This window comes from Struthio camelus, chromosome 6 (genome assembly GCF_040807025.1).
Source record: "Struthio camelus isolate bStrCam1 chromosome 6, bStrCam1.hap1, whole genome shotgun sequence".
Taxonomy (NCBI): Eukaryota; Metazoa; Chordata; class Aves; order Struthioniformes; family Struthionidae; genus Struthio; species Struthio camelus.
Window position 1 is genome coordinate 16013808 of NC_090947.1, and position 18554 is coordinate 16032361.

At 36.3% G+C, this 18554-nt stretch overlaps 1 long non-coding RNA gene across 6 annotated transcripts in view; it reads right to left on the reverse strand.

The window, feature by feature from the left end:
- The window catches only part of LOC104138611 (uncharacterized), a 109368-nt gene extending 91216 nt beyond the window's left edge, over positions 1-18152 (reverse strand). For all 6 annotated transcript variants that reach the window (XR_011141881.1, XR_011141879.1, XR_011141876.1 and 3 more), the window contains exon 1: positions 18052-18152. This is a non-coding gene — a long non-coding RNA (uncharacterized lncRNA). The remainder of the gene's footprint in view (positions 1-18051) is intronic.
- Between the last annotated feature and the right edge of the window lie 402 nt (positions 18153-18554).

The following is an 18554-nucleotide window of genomic DNA, read 5'->3' on the forward strand; positions in this document are numbered from 1 at the left end:
ATGAAATCAAGGACTCCATAGTTTAGTCTTAGTCTTTAAATATGGAAAAATTACTAACAAACCAAATACCACTTAAGTAGACCTTTAATTCATTTTAAACACTTAACTGTATATTAAGACTTCATGCTTTGAAATCTTGTTAATTCTACTGAATTTCTAACTTACTGTCTTCATATTTAGTATGGTCAGGATAACAATCATTTATCAGTGGGAAGCAAAACAATCTGCCATCTAAATAAATATTAGGCATTTGTTTTAAATTTAAGCTCTTCCAATCCCAAACCAACAGTTAGAGTCTATCATCGCTGCCAGCTGACAGTATGTCCTGTGATTTCATGGCTTGAGAAGGCTTCCTCTATTTCTATCAGTATATACTGATACAATGTGTTTTCCTATAGTACAATCTCTTAGTATAGTCTCTTCTACCAAAAGAATAGAAATCATTATTCTGTTCACTGGATACGGAAAGAAAAAGAGTTTCTATGTAATATTAAGTAATAGATCAACCAATCTGTTTTATAATTAAACACATTCATCTCTAACATAATCATCTGAGTTTTAGCTAACTTTATAATTAACATAAAAAATTAAAACTAGGCAAATGATAGAGAAAGATACTGCAAGATAAAGTTTCATGTCCTGTCTGAAAGACTTCTTGGATTACTCTGACTGCGTCCACAGTTTTCTCAAAGGCTTCGCGCCATGCATCTCACATGCTGAGGCATGCTTTTTTACTAGTTAAATTTGATTCAAAATTTGAATTCATAAGCCTGTAGCCAATACTGGCAAGACTGAGCAATTAAGATGAGGTTCTTGAATAGCAGACCTTACATAGCAGGACTTCTGATTTTGTACTTGCCTTTATGCACAAGTACACATATTTAACTAACAGGTGCTGGATTGCCCAACCACCCTTTCTGCAAGCACAAACGCAGATTCATGTTCTTTTGTGCAGATGCAAGACTGAATTTTCATTTGGCTGAAACTGACAGTCTTCATTCTCTACACAAAACAAGGTTCTCCTCACACTGTTGTGGCTATCCAATTTTAAAATGAAAATAATTGATCAATAAAGTTAATGTTTCTTGAGGCCTTCAATACAGAAAAAAGTCATGTTACCATGACTTCTTGTTAAGTATTGTAAACGGAAATTTACTAGTGTCTTGGAAAACTCCTTATTGATCAAAATTTCCGTTTCTGTTCTTAAAAAAAGAGAAAAATCAGTTGTTTGACTTTCTGCTCTAAATGTATTCATTTTCCATGAAAAAGAGAATCTAATTGCAGTGTATTTTAGATCCCTAAAGAAAATATTAGCATTATAATGCAAATATTTAAGATATAAAAGCAAATCAAAAAGGCCATTTCAATCCTGATGTGTAGATCCCACTCTTTTAAAAAATATTTCTATTTTGGGCTTTTAAAATCTTAATACTTTATATCTGCATAGAAATTTCATTGAAGAGCATTTTAAGAACAGTACCATTTCTGGCACACACAGCCTCCAAATCAACAATAATTCTAGTTTTGGCTTCTTTTACTCATGAGTCTCTCAGAGCCATTCTGTATTAAGTAGGTCAGCTAAAAAAGTGACTTTAGGTTGTAAAAGAAATGTTTCATGTCTGTCTGTGCCTGTGAATGGAAAACAAGGGTTGTCTGGACTCCATGGCCAATATAAAATATTGGCAAAATAGCCTAAAGTTTTCCTAGGTGTAAGTCAGTATGCTTAAAAAAAACTAATAGCTAAACAAAGAAGCTGCACATCTTTATCACATAGTTTCTCTTTTGTTAGTCTTACTAATTTGCTTTCTCTGACTGAGGAAAAAAAGGTTTTTTTCTCTTTTCTGTTTGTACCAACTGAATTACAGTAATTAAACAAGATGGGCCAGAACTTAAACTATCTTGCTGACCACACACTCCCATCAAAGCACAATCTGAATGTGAACTTATTCTATACTGGATTAGCACAGAAAAACCCACAGATGTTCTCAGGACACACAATACAATATACAGTATGTCAAGATACTCTTCTAGTATCAGAGATAGCGGAAGCATTTGGGAACAGAGGTGAACATGAACATAATACCGAAACACCTCATGAGGCTTCACTAAGGAAGCTAGACTAATTCACAGCAACTGTGGATTTGTTCTGTAAACACAGCCACAGTGCCTCCAGGTATTATTTCTCAAGCCATGCAACCTTTCTTAGCCTTTCTTAGCTTTCCATGGCAATTTATGAGGGAACTGTCCGAGCCGTCGTGGCCGCAGATTTGAACTAAACAGAAAAGAAAAATCCAGTAATCAACCTAGTCTGGATATTGGATAACGTTTCTATAACTTGTGCCTCTAAAACTATTGACTACGATTTTCTTAAACTATCAGCTTTCCTAGATAATCAATCCCCTGGTAAAAATTATGCTCTTGGTGTACTACAGTACACATATAATTGGAAAGCTGTTCCTGTAAATACATTAATCATGGTTATGAGGAAAACAGGTTCTGCAGAAGTAGGAAATACTTGACTATAGAGCAGAAATGGCAATTTACGAAACATAATCAATTTTAAAAATAATTTTGTCCTTGCCATACATTGTGCAGTCACTGGTGGAAAATTCCTACTATTTGTGAGGTGATATGGCTGTGAATCAAACAAAATAGGAAATGTCTCCTCAAGCCCTCAATAAATAGGGTACAGCTGCAATAATAGTACTTGTGGAATGAGTGGTTTGGTACATTCGTTTTACAAACACCTTAAATCATTAAGACTCATCATTCTAATTGTACTTCAATGTGCAAAAGTTAAGTACTGCTCTACTTGGCAACTCCCAAGTTTCAGCTGAGTATTATTCAGTATATTTTAGCATTATTTACATTTAATTTTAGACTAGCTAAGATTGATCGTGTGACCCTAGCCCCAGGTCAGGTAACAGACCTTTTACCATATTACATGATTTAAAGTAAAGTACCAACTGAGCTAAAATAAGGAAACTGAAGAGGAAAGAGGAAGTGAGTTCAGGCACCCTCCAACATGACAGATTATAATAAATCAGGTGAACTGAAAAGTGAAAAAATTTTCTTCATAAGATACAGGCAGAATGTTTGTCCAGTTTTATAAAATTCACTTACTGCATTAGCACTTCTATCCTTGAGCAATTTTAATTCTTATTTTGCACTGGTTTACATTTAGCAAAAACAGTGCATGATTATGTCCTTTCCCACTAGTATTTGAAATCAAAGATTAAAGACTAAGTGACATGTTTTTGTCATTTGAAACTTATCCCAGGAATCATCAGTGCTCAGCTGCCACACAAGGAGAACAAAGCTCCATCCCAAAGCCAAACTAAGATTTCCTAATGACTTCACTAGGCAAAAAAATGAACTTTTAGAGACACAGAGATTTCACCTGGAATGAGGAAAAAAAATGACATACACTTAAAAAAAAAAAACCCTCTCATGGCCAAGACTTTAATAACCTTATTGCATCTTTTATCTCAAAAAATATTTCTGTTGTGGCTCCACTACTTGAAGGAGATTCTCCTTTTTTTTTCTCTTGCCTCTGCATTTATGCCTTTAGCAATATATTATTCACATTCATTTCATTGCTAATGACACCTCTAATATGAGACAATATGGACATAAAAAGCAAAAGGTGATGCTTCAGAAATTACAGAATCAGAAAAAAGTGTTTGCCTGCATAAAACAAATATATTGGCAGACATGCATTGCTTTAAAGCATAATTTACATTTTTACTACCAGTCTCTAGAGTACTGAAAATGTTCAGAAATGCATGAATCACATACAAGTTATTGTCTATGAAACAGTTGTCAGATGGGTGGCATATATACCTAAGAGCATAAACCTTCAACATGTCAAAGCTTATCTATGATTTAGAAATGCAAATCTGAACAAAGTAGATTCATTTTTTATACACAGAAGGTTGCCATCTCCAGGCTAAATCTCCAAAGTAAATGCATGTGGAAATTATTGGACATGCCAATTACGTGAGGCTAATGCATATGAGTGGCTCCAAGTTGAACTGGCAGCCATTCAGACTTGGAGTTATCTTTATAAATGACTGGGATGATGAAATTTAAATGCATCCTCCCTGAGTTCTGGGATGATACCAAGCTCAGAGGAGAGGTAGATACAGTTGAAAGAACAGTTCCCTTAGGAAAAGTCACCATACAGAGAGCTCGACAGGCTGGAAGACTGAGCCAACAAAAACTGCACGACGTTTAGCAAAGATGAATGTAAAGTCCTGCATGTGGGATGGAATAACCCCAAGTAATAATACAGGCTGCAGTCTGACTGGCTTGATGAAAAAGACCTGGGGATCCTGGTGGACAGCAAGTTGAACACGAGTCAGCAGTTGTCCCCTTCCAGCAACGAAGATAAACCATTTCCTGGGCTGCATCAGTAAGAGTACAGTGAACAGATCAAGGGATGTGGCTGTTCTGCTCTACTCGATGCTTGTTAGGTCACACCTGGAATACCATGTCCAATTTTGATCTCTCCATTTCAAGAGAGACATTGAAAAACTTAAAGGGGTCCAGCAGAGGGCCACCAAGATGATTAGCAGGTTGGAGAACTTGAGATATAAGACAGGTTGAAGGAACTGGATTTGTTCAGTCTAGAAAAGGAAAGGTTTGGGGCAGGGGGGGAGAATGTAACCACAGCCTTGCAATGCCTAATAGGTAGTTACAGAAAAGACAGAGGTACTCTCATCACAAGGATGCATTGTGACAGGACAAGAAGAAACAGACGCAATTTGCTTTAGAAGAGAATCCATCCGGGTATAAGAAAAACATTCTTCATCATGAGAACAATTGAACATTGGAATAGATTGCACAGAAAAGCGGTAGAATCTGACTCCCTGGAAACGTTCAAGATTCAGCTTGGCGGGGCCCTGAATAGCCTAGTATAAGGCTCTGATTTCAACATAAGGTTGATCTCCAGAAGCCCCTTCCAATAGACATTTTTTTATACTTCTACAACATGTTTACGCTCAGCCTTCTGAAAATGGGTGTTACCTGGTTGCTCTGTAAGTTTTTATTAGGTTTGGGTGTTTCAAACATACATTCACTATGTAATGCAACTCCATCATGTAGTTCATGCTGCTTCTGTAAAAATTCTGCTAGCAAGTACTATAAGACACTATTATTCTTTAACATTAGGTAAGGCTTGTATTGCAACAATTTCCATTTGTACAGAATCAATTTAGACTGTTTTGTATGATAGCATTACTGATGGTAAAGTACTCATAAGTAACATTAATTTTAAATTACTTTTGGAGTAACAGCAAAGTCACTGCATCAAGGAAAAAAGCAGACATGTTACAGAGAGAAGAAAACCATCAACATTGCCACAGCAAGAGGATAGTCAGTAAATCAAATGCAGCTGCTGCCGAATAGTGCAGAAACATATTGTTGCATTTCACCTCAGGTATGCATGTCTCCATGTCATAGCCAAACCAACAGCAATGAAAATTAATTGTCCTGTGTCATCTTATTTGGTGGCTAATGAGTTATTACAATGGCATGCACCAATTGTAGCAATTGCTGGAACAGTCCTATTGTAACAGCGCTGAACCTCTGTCCTTTAAATTTTGCCAGCCCATATCTAAAATCTCACAGCTTCTGCTCTCCCACAGCCTCTCTTCCTTTTCACCAAATTACCCTAGGTTCTGTAACTCTCAGTCCGGAGATGAATAACTCGTACCAGACCATCTCAATCTTCCAACTTCTGTAATTACAGCCCACCTCTTCAATGCAAATTCCACCATGTAGCAAGCCTCCTAAAATCTACTCTGCCTTGTTCCAATTCTCCCCCTTACTTAAATTCTAAATGGTCTTAGGGGGAAAAAAGGGAATTGGTCATTTCTAAATGTTAGAATTTATTATGACTATCTCAACTTTTGGTGAGAATAGGACAGTTAGTTATTCTGTGTTTCACTTTAAAATGTGACCGTCTTCCTTCGTGTCAATAACCACCAATATAGTGCAATTCCATTAATTCCACAAGGATCTAAATTGCATTTAAACATAGAATTCAAGAGTTCATCTAATCAACCTTCCCAAGTGGATTTAGTGAGAAACACTCATGCGAAATCCAATCAACAAAGAGTGCAAACTCCAAACTGACTGGTATTTTTTTGAAAATATACTTCTAGGCTTTTAAAGATGTTTACAACCTATCTGTTGTCTTTGCTAATGCAAGTTAGTTATGCACTGGCAAAACTAAGGTATTTAAGCAAGCAGACTCACAAATGGAACTACAGGTCATAAAGATAATTACCTTTTATCAGCATCCATTAAAATAATATTGATTTTGATCATATAGTAGTGGCTTCACTAGCTGGAATAAATTAATGTCAAATCAGAGCTCTCTGCTAGAACCATTTTAAACACACTGTTTGAACGTAGATGTAAGGAGTCTCTTTTGTACCATGTCTTGGGGGATTCTATTTTCAGATGACTGGTGCAACAGTGGCCTGACCCACAGCTTACTGAAATCCGTGGAAATCTTTTTATTGATATCTTGGGCTTTGAATTAGAAATGTATGTATTTCTGCTTCTTATTTTGTCAAACACTACAATGTCTCCCTACCTCACCAAGTACCTGATAGTTACCCAAGGAAATTAAATCCCAGTGTAAAAATATACTCTGTTTGCAACTTTTTCCAGAATAGCTGGCATTGAAAAATTACCAAATCTGAGCAGACTTTGTCTTCTTACATAAAACAGCTCTCTAGTCTCATGTTTTACTTTATTATAAACAATTTAAAAGTTCAAGAAATATGCATAGATATTCATCTAGGATAAGCTTTAGATTTCTGATTAGTATTATTTTAATTAATACTGTAATTATTATTACTTTAATTAATGTTGTAATACCAGTTTTTATAATTCCCTTTGATAATTATCACTCTGCAGTCTTGACTTTGGCTCCCATATCCGCTATAACTTCATTACTGGAGGCTGAGATTCTTTTTCAAATTTCCTTTATTCACAATGTACCAAGAAACATTTTACCATTCTTTAATTAGGTTTCCCTGAAACTATCCTTGTTGGATAATCCAGTTGGATTCAAGCCATTTCCAGATTTAGTTTCTATGCAATTCAGATGTCAAAAAAAAAAAAAAAAAGTGGAAAGGAAGGCTTTGAACAAAGGTAAAAAAAAAAAAGTGGGAACATAATTTCCAGTGACGGACCACACATCAAAAACATACCACTGATTTAAATTGATACAATCTATCCATCTGCAATAGTTAATGTAATATTATTAATAATCAGTATGAAAGATCACAGTAAATGTTCTGTATTTAATAAAATAGGATGGAGGAAAAGGTAATACTCCAGGCTATCAGTCATTTTGGGTTAATGAGTAAGTGAGAGGGCTGAGGTGACGGTCTACATGGAAATATTCCAAGTGTCCTCTTTAAGCAGCATGTGGTGGCATAACTGAATTCTTAAAACTAACTGCAATATTATTGTGCAAGCATGGTGTGTTTAACTGTCATGGATCATGGATCAAGCATGGAAGTTTGTTGCAATTCAAGAAATGAGGTAACAAGTCTGCTCTAAGGTCTCTGCAATGCAGTGCTCTTACATGCTTCTGTAAGTTTAAGGAAAGCATCTAGACCCACGCAGGAGTGACTTATATGGTGTGAGTTGATAGCATTCTGTAGCAGTTTCTCTAAAACTGTTTTTAAGTTGGATAATACCTTTTTATATTTTTTCCTAGTACCCTACAAACGTGATTTAAATTCTACAGTGTGTTCAAAAGCAAACCAAAATCTCACAGGAGATTTAAATTTTACAATTAAGTTCTTTCAAATTTTCCACAAAATGCACTTCTTCGCTCATCTGCTGGGGAGGCAAACACAACAGTTTGCAGTTATGCTGCACAGTTAGCTTGAAGCTTTACTGGAGAAACTGGTGTCTGCTTTGGGTGATGGCAATAGAAAATCTCCACTGGACCCTACTAGTCCTTTAAGGAACTCTACTGGACATCAAGCCTGCCCTTGAACACAGTGCAAAACTGAAAAAAAAAAAAATCTTCTCCCATCATTCACTCTTCCCCAAATCGCAACAGCACAAAGAAAACCTACCTGACTTACTCTGCCAGACACTTGTCCCTAGGATAGAACAAGTAGGCTAAAATAGGGGTTCAGTTTTGGTTTCAGTGTCTTTGCAAATGAGAATGCTGGACTGTCAAATCACTTCTGAGTTTAGTCTGGAATAATCTGATCTGCTATTATACTGGATTAATGTAACTGTCAAACAGAAACCATGTGTGATTTCTCATGTTAATAGCTTCAACAGATTCAATAACGTTTTTAAAAGGTCTTTAAATCTGTCTCACATCTGTCAGATTAAACCATGTTCCATTCATAAAAATTAATGTCTCCTCATTCCCAGAATTCAGATTTTTCCTATGCCTTGCTTCCATGTCCAGACACTCCTCTCTTCAGTCCTAATGTTGACAGTTCAAGCTATACTCTCTCTTCCCAGCTAGGAGCAGCAGAATACCATTCAATGTACAGCCAAACAGTAATAGCAAAACACTTGAAGAGCAAACAATGCTAAACAATATATTATTTCTACTTCCTGCCAAAGAAACACTGCATATTAATTCCATAGTGTCCCTGCCTACTAAATATGCACAACTGTTATCAGACTAAAACAAAATCTTTAGGCCAGGTGTGCGCCATCTCCAACTTCTGAATACAGATCAGCATGTAGGGGCAGCACTGAATACTGATTTGAACACCTTGTTATTCAGAGGTGCACAACCACAGTTCCTCACATGCAAAACTCACCACCAAGCTGTCTGCCACAGAATTTCAGGAATATAATAAAACATATAATAGGCATATAATAAAATGATCATGAATTTTAACTGTTCCCTAACGAGGGTTGGAAGGCTCCACATTTGTAGTCATCAAGGGAGAAAAAATGAAAGCTTTCTGCTTTCTGTTGAGGAGCTCCTAAGCTATGCAGCTCTGTGTGCCCACAGAGAGTCGCAGGGGCACAGTAGGCCACCTGTTTGGGCCCAGTCAGCTCTGCTAGGGAAAATGAAGGACTGGATCTCCCTTGTCTTTTGAAATCATTCGGTTCTTTTCGTCACAGGCACAAGAGCCAAGGATCAATGACTTTTTTTTTTCTTCCCGTTTTCACTTATAACTAGATACACTTTAAAAGAACATGCTGCTGCTTTATATTTGGGACATCAAATAACATCTTAAGACTTTTCAGCATTAAGGAAGTTCTTCTATCACTACCGTGGCAATTAGTTTTCCTTACAGAGTCACAGACAGTTTTCCTAACTGTTCAGAAATTGACTGGTGGTCATTTCTAACAAGTTTTAATTCCCATAACGTCACTTGTTCTCAGATTTAATTTAAATTGCCTGTACATACCCCTGGCTGATAGGGCAAAGGCCTTTTCTGCATCTAAGTAAAGCTAATAATAATTCAGACAGATGGTTTCCTGCAATATTAGGTCAAGGCTTACTTTCCTCCCAAAAGCAAACACCCAGTCAGTCAAGATATGGAAATTAGCTGATTTCATAATAAAAATAAGTACTCATCTGCAAAAGGATTATATATCACATTTTTATGAGTTAATAGATTCACTGGACCAAGTTTTTAAAGCCTTTAGAAAACAACCCTTTATTACCTATGACAAACATAACACCATACTCAAGGTTATGATTACTCTGAATGGTAAGCAACCATCAGAAAGCACCAACCGGTTGTCATTGCCTAATAGGCCCATATATTTCTCTTTACTAATTATAAACAATTGTACAAGAAGTCTTGCCTATAACAGCTTTTATTACACTTTTCATTGAAATAAACTGGGAGTATCATACATATTTCACAGTAATTTTAAACACCTGAAATTAAGTTACAGCTGCTATGCTTTACATGGTTGCTGTATTGTTTAAAGTACATAAAAATTTTGGGTACACTTTTTGTCCTCCCAACTTAAGAGACTGGTATCCTGATCTAGAAATAGAGACAACCTTCCAAATAATAAAAATAATCTTCATCTTCTTTACATCTGGAAATAATGTTTTTCATTACATTTAAATGCAATTTCAGAAAACACCAGGAACAGTGAATAAATCTTTCAAAAATTGGAAAATGCCTTTCAATTTTAGAAAGCAAGTTATTTGAGGACATCTGGCATTTATTTCTGTATGAATTATCTTTCAAGGCAATAACCATGCATCTGTGTTTGCTAATGGGAATCTTATCATTCCTTCCTGCTATTGTAAGACGCTTCTGTTAATTTTTCTCTCAGCAGTTCTTCTGAATTTTCATAGGTCTTAGGTAATATATGGGCCAAAATCAGGTCTGAGATAAGCAGAGTCAGCTACTTGAACTTATCAGTGCCTATTTTCATGTATACCATGAAAAAAAATTATTTCTCCAGCGAATGAAACAATTATTTTGAGGCAAAATTTTACACAGTATAATGGAATGTTTCTAGAATGTTGCTGGCAAAAAGGACCTAATGTTGCATGAGAAAAACATATTTCTTACTATATACATGCAGGCATATAAAGCATAAAACTACACAGTGTAACATATGCAATTGCATTGACTTCAGTAGCATTTAAATAATTTACGCAGTTAGAGAAATCTGACCCATCCTTTTATTAAAAAAAAAAAGTAACACTATCAAGTTTTGTCCATCTAGAATAGCAGCAGTGCTGTAGACCTTTAAAAAAAAAAAATAAATAAAAGTTTGTGAGAAGAGGAACCTACTGCGGGTAGAGGGGCTGTTTTCCTTTCCAGAAAGGATAGAAGTAACTCCAGTCCTCGTATGTTGGCTAAACCTGAACAAACTGTTAAAGTGCACAAAGGGAAACAAAAATGCCTGTACATCTGAGCTGAGTGTAAATCAGCATCCTCTGAAAAGAAAGAAAGAATATGACTAAATAAGTAGGCTAGAAGAAAAGAAAAAAGCCGATAAATTTGAATGTGCTTTTGTCACAATCTGTCAGTCTATTAAACATCAATCTATTAGAAGGAATCTAGGAAATGTGATTTGTTTATTCTTTTCCAAAAGGCGTATGGTAACAAAGGAATTTGAATCCAATGGATAACGAACAGCTAGCATGGAAATCTTCTTTGGAAAAAATATTAGGCAATGCTCATGATCATTGTGTGCTTAGCATGATTATGATTTTTAAAGATCATTTGCAAATTTCCAATATATACTGACTGTGCCATTTCAATAAAAACTGACCTGAGTAAAGCATACAACACAACATACAACCCCAGGAAAACATCAGCTGAATTTCTGGTGTGCAAGGAAGTGTACTTCTGCTTACATTTCTTCTCATTCCTCACTGCCATGCTATTTAGCACGCCTAGCTAGTTTTGTAAGGCATAAACCTATTCCTGAATTTAAATATATCTCTGTAGATTTTTGGAAAATAGTAAAACTCGCATATTAGATAACAGTTCAAATATCACCACTGAAAATATGACCCTGCACATGTTTACATCTTTGCTTAAGCATCTTCAGTGGGAATAAAGTTAACATGTTTATGTGATGAACAGGCATATACGTAAAGGAGAAAGCTTTCCTATATTCTGGAAGTAATTACTTGCATGTTTTTAAAAAGTTCCGGCATCCTAAAGTGAATACAACGTATACTGAAAAAATTTCATTCTTCAAAAATAATTTTTGTTATATTTGAGTGACAAAGTTTATTGTAGTGTCTTCTATTAGGAAATCCCCCAAACGGATGGGCTACAATCTTTTTGAATGTGTTAATTTTTAAAGTCGTCTTGTCATAAATCCTGGTAGAAAACAGAAATTATATTTTTCATCTAAAGATGTAGATTCCTGTAGATGAAAAACAAAAAACACCATTTCATTCTGCTCTGTCACCAAAAATGAACTCTCAATTGCAGTACAGAGGCATAGACAAAATGCAGTTACAAATAAGTGATGCAGCAGTGTTGACTAAGTCAACAGTCTTCTTCCATATCAGAGGAGCTCATCTTTGAAGACAGCGAAAGCAAAACGTTGCCCTATACTAGTGCCATGGGAACTGAAAACAGGCTGCAGAGTGCTCATGTGAGAGTTGAACTATACCTAGCTCACTCCGATCTCTTAACTCGCACTTTGTGCCTCTCAGAATCTGTTGTGCTGCTTTTACACAGGGTGAGCCTCTTCATGTGTGCCTGTTTTAGACTATCTGGTTGCTTGAGGCCACTTTTACCTTAAGACATAACTCAGCAGTTATCTGAATGTTTGACCAAGTTCAGAACTGCAATATCCCGCATGGCAACTATGCCCACATAGCTCTGAGTGAACTCACACGCTTAGGCTTCTTACTGTAAGGAGTTTGTGACTGTTATCACTTAGAACTACTTCATCAGCAGAAACAAAAGATTTCAAAATAAGATAGCCAGGTAAGAGATAAACCTTATTTACTCACTCACTATCTCTGAGAAAATATGTAAAGACCTAATTCTTCAGCAACTCCAAGTGTCATTCATACTTCTTTCTACTTCTCTTAAGTAGCTACTCCCTTCTGTCACATCGAAGGGATACCTTTGAAAACTACCACATTTCTTTTGCTCTTCTGAATGCCTGTGTTCTGTTGTTGTCTGGACAAATCTTGATTCATAGGTTGCTTAAACACGAAAGCAAAACTTCAAAAGCTAATGTTTGCTTAGGAATAACTTATTACAAATCCTCCTACTAGTTTCTTTCATATAGCCATCTGTTAAACCACACAAATTGTTTCAAGCATCCAAATAAACAGTGATGTGTATACTTCATATGTAGTGGCTCCAACCCCTACATACCTTTAGAGGTGCAAAATTCATTGGGAATGCCTTTCCCCAATCATTCTGGCATTTCCTTTTTTCTAGCTTAGCAAGAAGTCCAGAAACTTTTTTGTGACTTTCATTTACACTTTCATCTGATAATTACAAATGAAGAGGTGAAGAAAGAAAAAAATGCTAAAAAACTGATTGCTTTTTTTGTATTCTGGGGACATACATTAAAAAAATTCAAGTAGGGCCTGAAGTTCAGGTTTTTCCAGTCTACTGTCTACAAGTCTACTGATCACCAGTGTAACAGTAGAGACATACTATTCCTTCTCTGTAAGCAGCTTCTCAAAGATGTATTAATCATTAATAACTATTTCTGAGAAAATCCAGAAAGTGGAAAGAGACTAACAGAAAAGGGAGTGTAATCTCTGAGCAGAGTTGTTCATGCTGGGACCTTACAGCCATCTCTCTACAGTTATTCCTTTCTAATCTACTTCTTCCCTTATTCTTCTGCTATCATCATTTCACAACATTCTCCCACTCAGGTTACACAGAGGCCCACTTCTGCTCGGTGTCATCGAAAAAACATACCCATTTCATCCTACACATAACCTTTTGTTCAAATCCTCCAATATTCTCCACGCCAACAGCTCTCTTGGCTCACCTCTCACCATCATTTGCAAACTTCTCCTTCTATCATATCTCACCCTGATAAGAACCTCTTGATGTAGTTAACTACCTCCACAGACGCTCCTTCAGGGTTACTCCAATTCTTTCATCATCCACCTTTCTAATCGTATTACTAAGTAAGCTCCAGATTCCTAGTTAATATACTACAAATGCCCCTTTTCCCCAAGACACTCGGAAACAGCTTTGGGATTAATTCTATCTGCAGCTAAACCTGTGGAGCTACCAAGTTACGTAGAAGTTAGGCACAATGCAATTGTCAAGTATGGTGCCAATTAAGGAAAGTATATTTTAGTTCAAATGGCAGAGGTCAGTTATTTGGTGCCATGAAAACTACAGTTACAATATTACCAAATTAGAACAAGCAGAAAAAACATCATACCTAAATATTTCAAGATTTAACTCTGCTGACAAACTGTGGAAGAATATGTATTCCTGCAAATCACAGGGCATAAACTTGGCTTTTATTTGAATGAAAACATAAAACAGCAGGTTTGGACATTATTAACATGAAAATTTTGTTCTATATTTTGACGTTTGAAGCCTAATTAATGTGCAAAAAAGTGCTGCCTTTATTAACCCATACTTCTAAGGATTTTTTGGTTTTGAAACAGGAGAAGAAAGTATTTCAGTAGCAAGGTCATGATCTAACTAGCAGTGTTGAGTCCAAAATAGAGGATCTGTTTTGCTATTACAAGGCAGATGAACAATCAACAGACAGGAAGGTAATTATAGAGTTGGCTCACAGCCAGGCCTACAGCAGTTTTAAGCAACTCAAGGTACTGTTTTCTTAAGACTCCATTAAGTAGAAGTAAAGCTCTGTGCCCATGACCAAGGGGTTCCAAACTAAGGCAAACAAGTTAATAATTCTGCTCTAGTGCTTTGACATCATGGTCTTTCTTGCTTTTATGCAATGACTCTTTTAGAAAAGGTATCCAAGTGAGGAAGGCATAGCTTCATGAAATTTTCCCCACCTCCCTGGGAACCAGCTTAAATTCATCAGGAAGAGTTCATCAGGGTCCTGCTTCAGAATTTATTCTGGAACTGGGGGGCGGGTTGATCCATGCACCAATTGTTCTGGATTGCAGCTGATCAAGTGGATATTCAAGAGAGTATGTTACCAGGACTTAATGCGGCATGAAATAGTATTAATTCCTGCTGGGCTCCTCTCTGTCTGCTACTGTGTGGGCGGAGTGATCTCACTCAGTATAGCAGTTATTGCTTGTAATAAGGCAGGAACGCATACAGGTGGGCGCAGAAAAGCACGCTGGAAAGACCCTTGCTGTGAAGATAAGGGAACAGGAGGTGTAGCATTGATTGGAGAGGTGGAGAAAAAGTGGCAGGCAAAAAAAAACGACAAGCAAAGGAAAACAGGAATACAAAAAAGAGATGATAGACAAAGAAAAGGGATGTGAGAACTAAGATGAGTAAAGGAAAGTTAGCAGTCAGTAAAGAGAGGTGAGTACTAGCAGAGGAAAGAAGCAAAGAGGAGAATACCTAGAAAGAAAGAAAGAATCAAATAAATGTGTAAGTACTAAATGAAGTACCTTCAGGTCTCAGAAGATAAGGAGGAATCCCTTCCATGCTGACCAGTAAGGCCTAATATATAACTGCAAATAAAATACTATACTGCAATCAGTAAGAATCCTAAACTATTAAATATAACCTAGAATACATCAAACCCAAACATTTCTCTCTAGAAATGTAGTTAGTTTCCAGAATTAAAGATGATTCAGTCACTGTACTGGCACCAACCACTTTTACTGTATACTTTTTTGCAAAAATAAAAATGCCTCCCATTAATGTGCTGCTATGAGAAAGATCTTCCAAACTGGCAAGATGAAATAGCTAAAATTACCTACCACAGAAGAAGACAAGGCACCACATATAAAAGTGATATCAAAGGCAAAAAGTAAGCCAAGAGGGAATGAGGATTTTTAGGTTTCTTTCATTATTACATTTAGTTCTTTTATAGTAATTTTACTTATTACACTAACTAGTTAAAATAAACTCTTTGGGAGAGAACACATAATTTCAGGTTGTCATTCTGTTAACATTAACCAGGAATGAACCCGGTCAGAGAAAAAGAAAGACAAAACTAAACTCAAGACAAAACATGAACACTTTTTTTGTTGGGAAACGCTGCTTCCAAATTAATTTCTTATCCCCACTCTCTTATTTCTACTGGGATTAAATCTATAAAGAGGGAAACCTGCCTCAGATTTCGCAGAAACTGACAGCAGCATCTTTTAATTCATCACAGCATTTACATCCATGAGTGACTAGTTTAATCAAGGGATTACTCTTTAGACGAGGTTAGCTACATGCTGAATTTTACCTAACTACAGACTTTATAGCTAACTTAATGAAATTATCACTTTTTCTTGATAGCAAGGTAGGGAGTAATCTTATGAATAAAAAGAAGTGCCATGCCAACGTTTCAAAAAATTGTTTTGTTTTGAACCTCCATCTGTTCTGCTGATGTGCCAATATGGAATCCGCTTTTTGCGATGGCAATTTGTTTATGAGGACGTCTGTTCCCAAGAGGTCACAAACTGTCTGACAAAGTGAGCTACAATGCAGCCAGAAAACACTAATAATATGAAAATTAAAGCCAAGAAAGACACTGCTCCCTACTGGCTGATCTAGATAAGAACAGAGAACATTTTCCCTTCATATTCTCCTGTTACAAATTAATTTTCCCCAGACAAATCACAATTTTGAAATATAAAACAAATATCCTCTAAATTAGTAGCCTGCTAATTGTTAAATAAGAATAAACTGATGAGGTGAAGTACACCAAGTGTTATGCTTTCTAAAGGAAAATTGAGGAAAATGCCAAATATCTCCCAGAGTAATTCTTCCTCTTTACCTCTAAGCTTTATAAAGGGAAAATTGAAAATATAAATTAACTATAAATAAGAAATGCAACTAAACAAACCAGCTTGGGTATAATTATTATTATTGTTACAGTAAGGATACCCAAATTCTTAGAAAGAGCTAGAATTAGATTTTATTTTACTTATTTTGGACATGGCAGCTCTAGCTACATTTCCCTACCCTCCCTAATTTCAACTGAGATCTAACAGCCGAAACCTGGAATACAGCCACTGTGGATAAGAGCTGATCTCATCACATTTCAAAGACGCTGCATAGAACAACAACAACTTCAGGGTCTTGAGAGTTTGCAAAACGTACCAAGATCTGTACCTTGATTCTAGCACATCAAAACAACCTCATATAAGGCTTGTCTACTCAAGGAAATTATTGCAAAACAAGCTGAAATAGCAATATAAAGCCTAAATGCTCATCTGTACTAGCTTCCCACGAGGATACTTACTGAGAGTAAATGGATAATATAGTGGTTTAGTTTAAACCATTTCCAAAGGATAATAGCATTCAACCACTTGAAAATTATTGTACGTAATCAGAGCTAAGAAGCCAATGAGGAGTATATCAACCTTGCATTAAGAATCCTGTGCTATTTTCTTATGTAGACTTAACATTGATTTAAATTTTGAGCAAAAACCAGAATTTCTCAATGTTTACCAAACCAGGCTTCTGAAGCCTGAGACATTTTAGACGTCTGGCTTGGAAAGGCCTCTCACCTCTGAAACTTTGGGGTGATTCTGATTTTTTTTTGTCCACACAGATAGGAGGGTAGAATTTTCTGTTTGCTTCTAACTCTAGCTCTTTTATTTTTGGAAAAATTCTAATTATCAACTCTGAACTAAATTTTCACTTGGCTCCAGAATTTAGGATGGTTTCTTTGCATTAAATTTACACTATTAAATAACTCTAAGTTCTAAAGTCACCTACACCAATTCCAAACCATACTTTATGCTAGCAGTTTAGTTATAGTTACCTAGAGATACATCCTTTGTAGTAAAACAGAATTGTACTTTACTTGCTTCATCAAATATGAATAGTAAATATTTAAACTGTTGTTAAAACAAGGTTAAATTGTTATTTTCAAATGGTATGCAAGTAAAAGGTTTTGGGTGGAGTTTTCTCCTATAAAATAGGACAGGATATATTTCTCCTACAGTATATTTTGGACACACACAGGCTAACAGCTGCGTAACAGTTCAGCAGTGTTTTCAAACTGCTAAGCAGAATTAGCACGAGGAATAGCTGGGGTCAGATATCCATCTTGACAAGTTTACAGCTAGAGTAAATTTAAATCTTACCATGTTGCCTTCAAAGTAAAAGTTACAGAATGGGCTTGAAGGAAAATGTCAGTAAGATTCTACTTTCTCCACTTCTATGAATGGAGAGAGAGATTCAAATTCTTGTCCCCCAGTTGGCTGTCCGCTTTAACATGCTTCTGTAAAATTCCATTATCAATGGAGATGTCACAGCTTATCATAACCCCCTCCCTCTGGCAACAAAACAGGTAACAAAGGCAATTAAGAGTTCTAGGACCTGCCTTTTCCCAACTACACACGTATCTTCTTCAGCTTAAGGTAGAACAATTGCAGGAAATGGTGGAATTATAGCATTTTTTTTCCTAGAAGGGGACTTTGAAACTTAGAAAAGAAACGCCTATCACTCTACTTACACAACCATGAATTGGAGGAAACTGGCCGCATCAAGTGGATTTAAGCTGACTGACATGACAGAGAACCAGATTGTCACTTCCTGAAAGGGATGGGCAAATACACTCCCCGGATGCACCTTCCTCTAACATTTCCTGTGCCTTTCCTTATTAACCCATTCCACAGTGGGTTAACCCTATTAATCCAGTATTGCACAGAAAAGGTTACTGTCTGAATACTAAAACAGGCAACTAAAAATACAGTTCCTCCAAATGCATTCAATGTAACAGTAGACAGTTTTTGCACTGAAATTCTACAAATGCGGGAAGAATAAGCTTTGAAAGGAGGTAGATGAGACATCCATCATGAAAACCAGCTGAACTCCTAATAAGCTGACTGCCTGATGTTGCAAAAACGCTCCTGAAAACCTCAGTGTGTGGCCAAACTTTTTTTAGAGTTAGCACAGCCACTTAGCTTCACAAAACATATATAATTGGAAGCTCATTAACCCTTTAAGACATAGGGG